Source organism: Salvelinus sp. IW2-2015, linkage group LG7 (genome assembly GCF_002910315.2).
Source record: "Salvelinus sp. IW2-2015 linkage group LG7, ASM291031v2, whole genome shotgun sequence".
NCBI classification, from domain to species: Eukaryota; Metazoa; Chordata; class Actinopteri; order Salmoniformes; family Salmonidae; genus Salvelinus; species Salvelinus sp. IW2-2015.
The window spans coordinates 19,592,974-19,605,828 of record NC_036847.1 but is presented as its reverse complement, the minus strand read 5'-3'; the positions used below and the strand labels follow the sequence as shown (position 1 = coordinate 19,605,828).

The 12,855-nt window shown below is 41.9% G+C and overlaps 1 long non-coding RNA gene across 1 annotated transcript; it reads right to left on the bottom strand.

Moving 5' to 3' along the window:
* Positions 1 to 228: 228 nt before the first annotated feature.
* Positions 229 to 12,337, bottom strand: LOC111966085 (uncharacterized). The gene is made up of 3 exons (XR_002877615.2): positions 12,256 to 12,337; positions 1,333 to 1,392; positions 229 to 1,215 (listed from the first exon to the last, which is right to left on the bottom strand). It is a non-coding gene; the product is annotated as an uncharacterized lncRNA (long non-coding RNA).
* Between the last annotated feature and the right edge of the window lie 518 nt (positions 12,338 to 12,855).

The following is a 12,855-nucleotide window of genomic DNA, read 5'->3' as shown; positions in this document are numbered from 1 at the left end:
GTTCAAGCGTAACCAGATGGCCGTGATTGGGAGTCCCATAGGGCAGCGCACAATTGGCCCAGCGTCGTCCGGGTTTGGCCGGTGTAGGCCGTCACTGTAAATAAGCATTTGTTCTTAACTGACTTGCCCAGTTAAATAAAGGTTCAATAAAAAATGAAACTACTTTCTGTGAGCACTAATCCCATGTCCCTGTGCTAGAGTAGTGACTTGAACTAGCTTTGGCTGCCATCTATTGGAAAGGAATGGTAACTCCACTGGGTAGCTAGTTGGCAGAGTCAAAGTAGACTTTAATAATATATGCCATTTAGCAGACGCCTTTATCCAAAGTGAACTGGGTAGATGGTAGTGGAAATAGATCATAGAAACATGATTACAATTTTGATTTCATGGATGGTCAGTCATTGCATCTATCGCTCCGTCTATGAATTTGAGAGTGATTACATTTCTCCAGCCCCATCCCTCAGCTTTTTACTGAAAGAGGAGCAGGGAGACACTTTGTTTCTACTGCTGATTGCCACTTTAAAAGTTAAGATGGAGATTAAATACACACATATGTTAGACACTATAAAAATGGCCCATCACTCAGAGAGTTAGTGAATACACAACATCCAGCACAGCAAACAATCAATCAAATGTATTTKACAAAATCCCTTTTTACATCAAAATAATAACCACAGTGGTTATAGAGGGTGCAACAGTTCAACACCTCAGGAGCAAATGTCAGTTGTCTTTTCGTAGCTGAGCATTCATAGGTTGAGAGAGAGAAAATCGAAACAGCAGAACCGGGACAAGGTAGCACATCATCTATTGAAACGGGTTAAAAAAAATCTGCGTTAAAACAATTCCACTCCGATTCCCTTTATGGATGGGTGTATCTTTGAATTCGCTGTTGAATGGCCTGCTCTTTCTCCATTTTCAGAACACCATCCTGCTCCCCCAAAGTGATCGATAGTATATCTTGGCTCGCTCTGGGATGATTGTGATTCTGAGCTCTCAGGTTCATACAGCGAGTTATGGTCTTCACTGATCTCGCTCTCCGTCAGCTCCATCTGTGGCGTATAGGGGCAGGACCCGGTTGTATACTGATGGTTGTGAGCGCAATCTAGCTGGGCCCTGAGCTATTTAGTGATGGTCCTGGTGGACGTCTTCTCCACCGCAGCATGGGAACACTGGCACCCAGGAGTCAGTTTGGCATGCTGTACTAACTGTTCTTTCCTGTTGGTAGAAAACAATTAAGGCATCTATTATTAGGCTGTAGTAATATTCAAGAATCACTGCATATACTTGAAATAAACAATAGCCTTAGAAATAACATGGATTTGCATGTACCACCTCTGCCTCCAGCACAGTCTCCTCCAGGATGAAAACGTTTTCAGGGATGAAGATATCATCCTGAAAACAAAAAAATGTTTTGTTAAGACAACTCAACCCAAATACAGTGGGGCAAAAAAGTATTTAGTCAGCCACCAATTGTGCAAGTTCTCCCACTTAAAAAGATGAGAGAGGCCTGTAATTTGCATCATAGGTACACTTCAACTATGACAGACAAAATGAGAAAAAGAAATCCAGAAAATCACATTGTAGGATTTTTAATGAATTTATTTGCAAATTATGGTGGAAACAAAACAAGCAAGATTTCTGGCTCTCACAGATCTGTAACTTCTTCTTTAAGAGGCTCAGTCATGACCGTTTAACGTTACCTCAGGCTCCATTGCATTTACTCGTGTCGCCTCCTCCATTCAGTTGCTTTTGCTTGACTCAAATCAGTGATGTTCATGATGGTCGGTCGGTAACCCCTACACCATAACCCTAAATTTCAAATGGAGGCGCAAGCAGAGGGCTTCAACGTAGGCCTATGACTCCTTTCCATTCGGAAACTCCCGGTTTCCGCATCGAAAGTGCCCTTCATTGCGAAGTCTACCTCCGCGAAGTGCTGTCTGCAGATCCTGCTAGGTCAAGCTGGCACGTCCTTCCTCTTCAGGACATGGAGCCACTTCTTCTAAAGTTGTAGGTCCTTGGGAAGCCGATGGTAGTTTACAGAGGGATTTTTTTGGAGCCAATTCATACAGCCTGGCGCTATACAGTTCATGTTTGAATTACAACTTGCTGTTACCATCTTCGTTGTCCGCCCCTAACCTCACTCTCTTCATTCACTCTCCGCGCAAAACTCAATACCACGGACAATTTGCTGATGCCTGCCAGTGACGCACTGGCGTCAGTCGTTACTATGGCAATTTAAAATGGCGCTGACCGTAGCTCAAATAAACCTTGTCGGCGATCAAAATACTAAATATAGAGATGTTTTTACGTTAAATGCACATGTTTTTAGTATTAGTGGATTGAATACATCTCTTTGCTTAGATTTACTTCCTAAAGTGTACATTCCCCTTCATCAGGTCAAAATTCCCAACGAATGTGCATTGACACCCGCGCCTTAACGCCAGCCGAAAATAGAGATCTATAGGGGCACGGGCTAGGCCAATAATATTTGGAAATGGAGGAAATGGAAGTCCATTCTTAAGAAGGCTTCCATTGGTCAGCAGTCTTTAGACTAGTTATAAGGAATTTGTTCAAGGGAGAGCTGACACTCAATTAGCTGTTAAATGGGCTCAGTCGCTAAGTAGCTATTGGCCAATATTGTTTTGGTGCAATATGCCATTATGCATTTCACATTAGACCCCTCCGAGGACAAGCTATTAAGAATGTTGTTTGAGCACTAAGAATTTGTCAGCTACTTAATAAAAATAAAAGTGAGTAAATAGATTTCTTCAAAGGTTGGGGTCAATTCCAGTAACGCAGTCAATTTAGGATTTGTGCTCAAATTAAATGGCCATTTTCAGTTAAGGTATTTTTCAAATAATCCTGAATTGACTGAATACAATTTAATTAACCCCATGCCTGTTATATTTTAGTCACTTAGCAGACGCTCTTATCCAGAGCAACTTGGGTTAAGTGCCTTGCTCAAGGGCACATCGACCTATTTCTCACCTAGTCAGCTCCGGGATTTGAACCAGCGACCTTATGCTTACTGGTCCAACGCTCTTAACCGCTAAGCTACCTGCCACGGCTGTTGTTCACAAACACCATTGAGCAGCAGAAATACTGCATTCACAGACGCATACTGTAGGCCTTCATTAATTCCATATTTCAGATCCCATCAGCCCCAGGCGGTCGTAACACATCATATATCTTATCAGGATTATTAAGTGACTACGGTCTGGTTTCTGTCAGGCTGCAAGAGGCATATCCATTTTTGATTTGATTTGGGCCGATGTATTGCATTCATGTTGGTGTTTATGAGTGGCAAGTTGCTGTTTGATCTCCAAATAAAGTCTCAGGGATTCTAGCCGAGCAGCGGGGGAGCTCAGTGAAATTGCATAGGTCCCGATGGATTGGTTTTAATATCGGGCAAAGAGAATGACTCACAAACAATCAAAGTGATTAAGGCAGAAAGAAAAGGCTCCTATTAAGTCTTCTCACTCACTCATTCACTCACACTCTCCCTGTCTCTCACTTTCTCTCTCTGTAGAATTGAGGCATTGACATCATGACAATGAGGATGTTCATGTTTATGGACACATCATTTACTCCTTCACAGGTAGAACTTTTAATGACAGAAGAACCCAACTTTTAAACGGCTTTTATTGCTGTATTTACTTTTATTAGGGGTTCACAGCAAAGCTTTTTTGTATTTTATTAGGATCCCCATTCACTGTTGAAAAAGCAGCAGCTACTCTTTAGCTACTCTTCCTGGGGCTCAGAGAGAACCCCAAGGCTTCCCCACTGCACCAAAACATAAAATCCATGTGCCTGCCTTTTCAGTCCTCTCTCTCTCTTTTTTATATTTCTTAGGGATGTATGGTTATCGCATATCATGTCGCAAAATGATTGGGCGAGGCTTCTTGGATGCGTGACGTCACTCCGAACCCTTACCAAAACACCAAACATGGCAGACAGTTTCCCTCACAATCTGAAACCAGTAGTAACCACCAACTTTAACCTCTTGACGCTAGGGGTCAGATTTTTAAAAATATTTTTTTAATAACGTTCCCAAGGTAAACGGATTATTTCTCAGGTCCAGATCGTAGAATATGCATATAATTTACAGATTAGGATAGAAAACACTCCAAAGTTTCCAAAACTGTCAAAATATGGTCTGTGAGTATAACAAAACTGATTCTGCAGGCGAAAACCTGAGAAAATCTAACCCGGAGGTGGGGGCTGTGGAGAAGTATGAAGATGTGAAGAAGTATTCGTATTCTTTCAAAGTGTCACTCAGAAGCACTCTAGTCTTTTGGTGCGCGTGAATGAGTGCTCCTTGTTGTTTTTCTCCGGTATTGAATACAGTTTATTCTGTCTTAAATTTGATCGATTATTTACATATTAGGGTACCTGAGGTTGGATTAGAAACACTGTTTGAAATGTTTGGACCAAGTTTAAAGGTAACTTTTTAGATTCCTTTGTAGGAATCTAGGTGTATTGAACAGGTGTATTTCTGAATCAAACGCGCCAAATAAAACAAACATTTTTGGGATATAAAGAAGGACTTTATCAAACAAAACGACCATTCATTGTGTAACTGGGAGCCTTGGGATTGCAAAAAGATGAAGATCTTCAAAGGTAAGTGATTTATTTTAGCGCTATTTCTGACTTTCGTGATGCATCTGCTTGGTCAGAAAATGTTTGACGCGCTCGGGTGAGGGCGCGCACTTGGTTATTTATCTCCGGTATTGAATATACTATTTTCCATCTTAAATTGTATGGTTTATTTACATATTAGGGTACCTGGGGATTGATTAGGAACATTGTTTGACATGTTTGGACCAAGTTTATTGGTAATGTTTGGGATTAACTTTGTATGCATTTTGAATGAGAGGAAACGTGGATTATTGAATGAAGCGCGCCAAATAAAAACATACTTTTTTGGGATATAAAGAAGGACTTTATCAAACAAAATGACTATTTGTTATGTAACTGGGACCCTTGTGATTGCAACCAGATCTTCAAAGGTAAGGGATTTATTTTAGCGCTATTTCTGACTTTTGCGATGCATCTGCTTGGTTGGAAAAGGTTTTTATGCTTTTGTATGCGGGGCGCTGTCCTCAGATAATCGCATGGTGTGCTTTCGCCGTAAAGCCTTTTTGAAATCTGACAACGCGGCTGGATTAACAAACAATTACGCTTTAAAATGATGTATGACACTTGTATTTTCATGAATGTTTACTATTACAATTTCTGTAATTTCACCGGATGTTGTCAAGGTGGGTCACTTGAGGCACATCTAGCCCAAAGAGCACATTGTTACAAGAGGAGTATAGCCTACCAGGCTGGCATGAAAATGAACCATGGGAAAAGTGTCCATTCGCAATTTAAGTACATTGATAACATGTATTTTTTCCGCTGCCCGTTTCGATACAGGTGTATGATAATGGTCCATTCTAAATCAAAACAAATTTCACACACATAATATTTAGTATATGTAAAGACAAGATTAAATCAAGAATCGTGTGATGGTGACAATATTAACTTGTGAATTATATATTATCACTTGTGAATGATGCCCAGTTTAAGGAAAGAAAGGCACATGCTTTTTTAGTGCAAAATGTTTTTCTCCATTTGTTTTCAAATCATAGTCGCACACTTCATGTAGCCTAGCCCATAGGCCTATATGTTTTGATAAGGTTTGTATCACAACTAAAGTGGCCAAATAACTTCTTAAAGTGAAGCACATTAATTCACTTTACAACGGGTGTAGAGTCTAAGTGGTATATATACGCAGCGCGCGTGAGTTCCAAGTTTGTGAAAATAATTTTCACCATAAAAAATGCACCTTTTATAATTAAAGCATTGCATACATAATCACATTTGTGGGCACTTTTGAGAATGGTGTTTTCCTGCTAATGTAACATTTGCGCTGATAGCCAGCCTACTGCCGTGTGCACATTGCTGAGCTTATAATGTGAAGATTGAACATTTTAAGCTAAACGTTCTCATCTGCTGCGTCAGGCTAATTGCTTAAAACACGTTTTTTATGCTAGTGGTTGTATTAATTTGGGATCTATCGCATCCCACAACTGTCCCAGACTATGTTTTGGAATATTTATTTCTGGTACAAAATAGAATAGGTCAACGTTTGTACTATGGGGGATAGTAGATTGGCAAAGGCTAGTGCTTTTGCTGTTCGTTAGGCCTACCCATCTTGTTGGCTGACGAAAAGTAAATGTGGACAGTTCTTCCAATATCTTCAATATGCACCTCGGAATTGGATAAGGACGTACACAGTTGCGTCCCCAATGTGTATGTCTTCATCTGTAGCCTGTGAGAAAGACCTGATCACGTGACGGAGAGCCATGTGAGTGAGGGGTGCTTTGGCACGCAGCCGGGAGAAGGGAATTATAATGATTATATTCAGCCCAAGGGCACTGGCCGCAAAAGGCATGGATTTGTTTTAGGGGGAATTACGGCCACACAAAGGGGATGCAGCTGGGAAATTCGAGGTATTATCAAGTGCTTGTCAAATTGTGAATGAGAGACTCATGAAGTGTGTACAGCCTGCGTAAAAAAACAAAGCAGAAATCATGCCTTTCATGCGACTTAAAAAAAAAAATCATCATTAGTTGTATCATGCAGCCTTAGAAGGTATAAAAAAATCTAAACATATAGCCCAAAACTTGTATGTAACTCCAGATTAAGCATATAGAAGTACTTGTTTCTTTATTAGCCACTCAACATAGAATAGCCGCATGTGCACACTCCGTCAAATCGTTTGGAGAAAATATCCTTTGTATTTTATCCAGCTATGTTCAATTATATTCTTCATACTAAAAAATAATGCCACGGAAGTCTAAGCAAATCTTGTCTGCTAGATGAACTAGTGTAGCCCACAGCCATATGGCATAGCCAGATCAGGGCATAACAGCTATTCTGTTCTTCTGAAATGGACTACATTTTCATCATATCATGTTTCTTTAGACCGGTCTAAAATAAATAATGGATTTATTGTGATGGTGTAGGCTATGTTACATGGATTTATTACACTTTTTAATGTAGATGTTCAAAAGGTCTTTATCAGTGGCTTGTAGGCTATGCATGGAAGCAAGGAGATACTAAATGTGTTTATGTTAATTAACGGTCAATTACCGTGAGACCGGCAGTTATATGCTTGACAATCAGGCTGACAAAATTGAATGCCTGCCACAGCCCTAAGTGTACCAACTGATATTTTTAAATCAACATGGTAGTGCTTTCACTGATTGCACATAAAGGAACGTAGTTCCTACATGATAGAGTACTTGCTTTGTTATCCAACAAATGTTGTCCTTTCTGTCAACCTGTGAGCCCTTTTCATTGCTTCACGCAGCTATATTTTGTTTAGATTTGAAATGTAGGCTATTGCCCATTCATGAGCAGAGAAAACAGAAATAATGTTGTGTTGAATGCTATCATAAAATACTATATTGTTCGGCAGGCCTGCAATTGAATTTGCAACAGCCTAAATTCATTGGGGCATGGACTCTACAAGGTGTCGAATGCGTTCCACAGGGATGCTGGCCCTTGTTGACTCCAATGCTTCCCATAGTTGTGTCAAGTTGGCTAGATGTCCTTTGGGTGGTGGACCATTCTTGATACACATGGAAAACTGTTCTGCATGAAAAACCCAACAGCGTTGCAGTTCTTGACACATTTACATTTACATTTAAGTCATTTAGCAGACGCTCTTATCCAGAGCGACTTACAAATTGGTGCATTCACCTTATGATATCCAGTGGAACAACCACTTTACAATAGTGCATCTAACTCTTTTAAGGGGGGGGGGGTTAGAAGGATTACTTTATCCTATCCTAGGTATTCCTTAAAGAGGTGGGGTTTCAGGTGTCTCCGGAAGGTGGTGATTGACTCCGCTGACCTGGCGTCGTGAGGGAGTTTGTTCCACCATTGGGGTGCCAGAGCAGCGAACAGTTTTGACTGGGCTGAGCGGGAACTGTACTTCCTCAGAGGTAGGGAGGCGAGCAGGCCAGAGGTGGATGAACGCAGTGCCCTTGTTTGGGTGTAGGGCCTGATCAGAGCCTGAAGGTACGGTGGTGCCGTTCCCCTCACAGCTCCGTAGGCAAGCACCATGGTCTTGTAGCGGATGCGAGCTTCAACTGGAAGCCAGTGGAGAGAGCGGAGGAGCGGGGTGACGTGAGAGAACTTGGGAAGGTTGAACACCAGACGGGCTGCGGCGTTCTGGATGAGTTGTAGGGGTTTAATGGCACAGGCAGGGAGCCCAGCCAACAGCGAGTTGCAGTAATCCAGACGGGAGATGACAAGTGCCTGGATTAGGACCTGCGCCGCTTCCTGCGTGAGGCAGGGTCGTACTCTGCGAATGTTGTAGAGCATGAACCTACAGGAACGGGTCACCGCCTTGATGTTAGTTGAGAACGACAGGGTGTTGTCCAGGATCACGCCAAGGTTCTTAGCACTCTGGGAGGAGGACACAATGGAGTTGTCAACCGTGATGGCGAGATCATGGAACGGGCAGTCCTTCCCCGGGAGGAAGAGCAGCTCCGTCTTGCCGAGGTTCAGCTTGAGGTGGTGATCCGTCATCCACACTGATATGTCTGCCAGACATGCAGAGATGCGATTCACCACCTGGTTATCAGAGGGGGGGAAAGACACAAACTAGTGCACCTGGCTCTTACTACCATACCTCGTTCAAAGACAATTCAATATTTTGCCTTGCCCATTCACCCTCTGAATGGCACACATACACAATCCATGTCTCAATTATCTCAAGGCTTAAAAATCATTCTTTAACCCGTGTCCTTCCTTTCATCTACACTGATTTGAAGTGGATTTAACAAGTGACATCAATAAAGGATCATAGAATGACCAGGTGAATCCAGGTGAAAGCTGTGTCATGGAAAGAGCAGGTGTTCTTAATGTTTTGTATCCTTGGTGTATATTTTTTCAATAAGCTATATTTCAAATTCAAAACCTTGCTGTGTTCTTTAGGCATAGTATGTCCACATCCAGTGACATTTTCCAGTTGCTGACAAAGACCTATTGTGGTTCGAAACATTGTCCTTATAAAAACAAATCAAATAGAAGAATACAACAGATTGCAGGTTAATGTTTTAACCATGAGGCTTTGGTTCTGTGTATTTTGTTAGTCGGAATTATAAAAATGATAAATATAGCACCTCTTTTAGTCTCTTAAAGTTTTGTTTAGCAAAATTAAGGAATTTTGGAAATTGGAATAGTTTTGGAATGAAGCTGGAAGTTGTCCCCTTCACTACTTCTACTTTCTCAGCAATACGGGATGTCACCTGGTTCCTCAAGTGTTCCAATAATGTCAACCAGCTCCACTCATTCTCTGACAGTAGGCCTCATTAATAGTACCTGTTGAGCTTATTGGTCAAACTTGACATTTTAAGTTGTGTTGGTGATAGTAATAGTTCTCTCATTCTCCACCCTCGCTGTGAGTTTGAGGCAATGCCAGTTTTGGTCAGTAGATGGCTCTGTTGTGCCATAGGTGGCCTGAGGAGAGAGCTAGCCTCATGGAGGTGGAAGTATGTAGCTCTGCTCTGTAGTTCATGCTCTCATTCTGATCACTCCATTTTGTTAGACCGTTAATAAGAACCTATGGTGCCATCTCTTTCCAAAAGCATGCCCAGGTTTGTTGATGCACTTGGTACTTTATGTGTGAGTGATACAGGTAAGGCATTTTTGTTCTGAACACGCACAGCATTACGTAGCTTCTAAATGGAACTTATTGAAAGGCAGTAAGTCACTACTGGGAAAACATTTGAACATCCGTGAGTAGAGCAATTTTGTTTTTGCATATGCGCTCTCTAAAGAGCACAGTGGTTTCAAAAGGAGAAATCCTCCCTGCGCTTAGCCTAGAATAGCAAATGTGTGGCAATGTTAGACATCACACATTTGTCCATTTTTGTCCTGTTTTCAACAGTGACTAAACTTTTCCCCAAGACCAAAATACACTGAACAAAAATATAAACGTAACATGCAACAATTTCAAAGATTTTACTGAGTTACAGTTCATATAAGGAAATCAGTCAATTGAAATAAATTCATTAGRCCCTGTGGATTTCTCATAACTGGGAATACAAATATGCATCAGTTGGTCACAGATACACCCCTACTTTTTTTTTTAAGGTATCAGAAAACCAGTCAGTATCTGGTGTGACCACCATTTGCCTCATGCAGCGCGACACATCTCCTTAGAATAGAGTTGATCGGGCTTTTGATTGTGGCCTGTGGAATGTTGTCCCACTCATCTTCGATGGCTGTGCGAAGTTGCTGGATTGGCAGGAACTGGAACATGCTATCGTACACGTCGATCCAGGGCATCCCAAATGCTCAATGGGTGACATGTCTGGTGAGTATGCAGGCCATGGAAGAACATTTTCAGCTTACAGGAATGGTGTACAGATCCTTGCGACATGGGGCCATGCATTATCATGGTGAAACATGAAGTGATGGCGGCAGATGAATGGCACGACAATGGGCCTCAGGATCTTGTCACGGTATCGCTGTGCATTCAAATTGCCATCGATAAAATGCAATTGTGTTCGTTGTCCGTAGTTTATGCCTGCCCAACCCCAGCACCACCATGGGACACTATTCACAATGTTAACATCAGCAAACTGCTCGGCCACACATTGCCATACACCGCCATCTGCCCTGTACAGTTGAAACCGGGATTCATCCGTGAAGAGCACACTTCTCCAGCATTCCAGTGGCCATCGAAGGTGAGCATTTGCACACTGAAGTCTGTTACGACTCCAAACTGCAGTCAGGTCAAGACCCTGGTGAGGATGACGAGCACACAGATGAGCTTCCCTGAGACGTTTTTTGACAGTTTGTGCAGAAATTCTTCGGTTGTGCAAACCCACAGTTTCATCAGCTGTACGGGTGGCTGGTCTCAGACGATTCCGCAGGTGAAGAAGCCGGATGTGGTGGCTTATGGTAGAGAAATTAACATTACATTATCTGGCAACAGCTCTGGTGGACATTCCTGCATTCAGCATAATTGCATCAAAATCTTCAAAACTTGAGACATCTGTGGCATTGTGTCCCCAGCACAAGGTGCACCTGTGTAACGATCATGCTCTTTAATCAGTTTCTCGTTTTGCCACACCTGTCCGGTGGATGGATTAACTTGGTAAAGGAGACATGCTCACTAACAGGGATGTAAACAAATGTGTGCATGAAATTTGAGAGAAATAAGCTTTTTGTGCAAATGGAACGTTTCTGGGATCTTTTATTTCAGCTCATGAAACATGGAACCAACATCTTTACATGTTGAGTTTATATTCTTCTTCAGTGTAGATAAAAACTAATGCAACCAGTGGTCGAAAACAATCCAAATTCCTCACTTCCCAACTTCTCGTCAACTTCAATTGCATACACAATTATACATAGAAAAAGGGAACTGGTGGGGCTTTGGGTTTCGCCGGGTAACTCCCTTTTTGACAGCCATGCTTGGAAATCCTACTTCAATTATACATGGAGCTGGCTCAGTCCTGTGCTTTGTCTGGCTGGGAGCGATCAATATTTCAGCTCCTGTGGGAGTAAACATCTTGTGGAGCAGCTGCTCCTTAAAGGCTTTACACACTCCAGCTGTGTTCTCGGTAATCTACCGCTGTGTGACCATTGAGAGCATTTCAGACTCTGCCACCACCACCAGACCAGAGCAGCTAGGACAGAGATGAGGTGTCTCTTTCACTCCCCCACTCTCACTGACACATACAGTACGTGCGCGCACACACACACACGCTGCTATGTGCTTGACCCATAACTCTGCTATTAGCTCTCCCAGGGGTCTGCTCTGTGTGTGGGGATAAAAAAAAGACTGAAAATTGAGGGAGAACGAGCATAGGGTTTCACAACGCAAGACAAGATGGAGGAGAGCCTAGTCTCTCGTCAGTTTTTTTTATTTTGGGAGATTGCAAAATATGACGTTTTCATTCAAGATAGGAGAAACATATTGTTTCAGGTGATAATGAAACATGCTTAGTTATTTTTTCCTCAACTTGTTTCTCTAAATTCTAGCATATCAAAATAGCTTACAGAGCACCTAGCTAGGCTAGGTTGAAGATACTGTAGCTAGTAACCTCCACCTAATAATTAACATAAAAAATAAAAATAAAAAATCATTACCATCACAAACTAAAACGAGAGGCAACAGTCATAATATAATTGGCTTAACAGTCAATGTGTATTATTTAACATTACTATTAAAATACTACTCACTTATAGGAATCCCATAAAGCCATAGGCGAAAACCACGTTTTAATCATGTTCAGTAGTTTGCTAACTTTCTGTTCTATTGACAGACGGTCTGCACTGAAGCGCACTGAAGACAACGCAAAGTTTGCGCCACCCATTTCGCAAAGGAGCCTTGAACTTTCCGTACAGTCCCTATTGAAATGAATGACATCCGGCGCAACGCAATGAACTGCTCGGATGTAACGTGAATAAGGCATGAGATCCTGTTTCATTGTGACAGAGCTGCAGGCGTTTAAAGCCCTGGTTCTTGTCAGGGAATGACGGACAGAGACGATATCAGAGGCACAGGTGAAGAGAACTCTGCTGTTTGGGAGTACTTTACTAGGTTACTTCAGTTGGTATAACAACATATAGGCCTAGGCCTACCATATACGCAGGCATGTTTTTCTCCATAGTGGTATGTTTATAGGACAGGTTTAGAGTTAATTGCTGATACTGTATATGCAATGGACTGGGAGTTTGGCACATGAATGCTTGTCCAATGTGTAGTCTTCATTCAAACCGAAAATTCATGAATACCTCATTGTTTTGATGGACAGAACACTGTGGATGCATTTTTGGTCA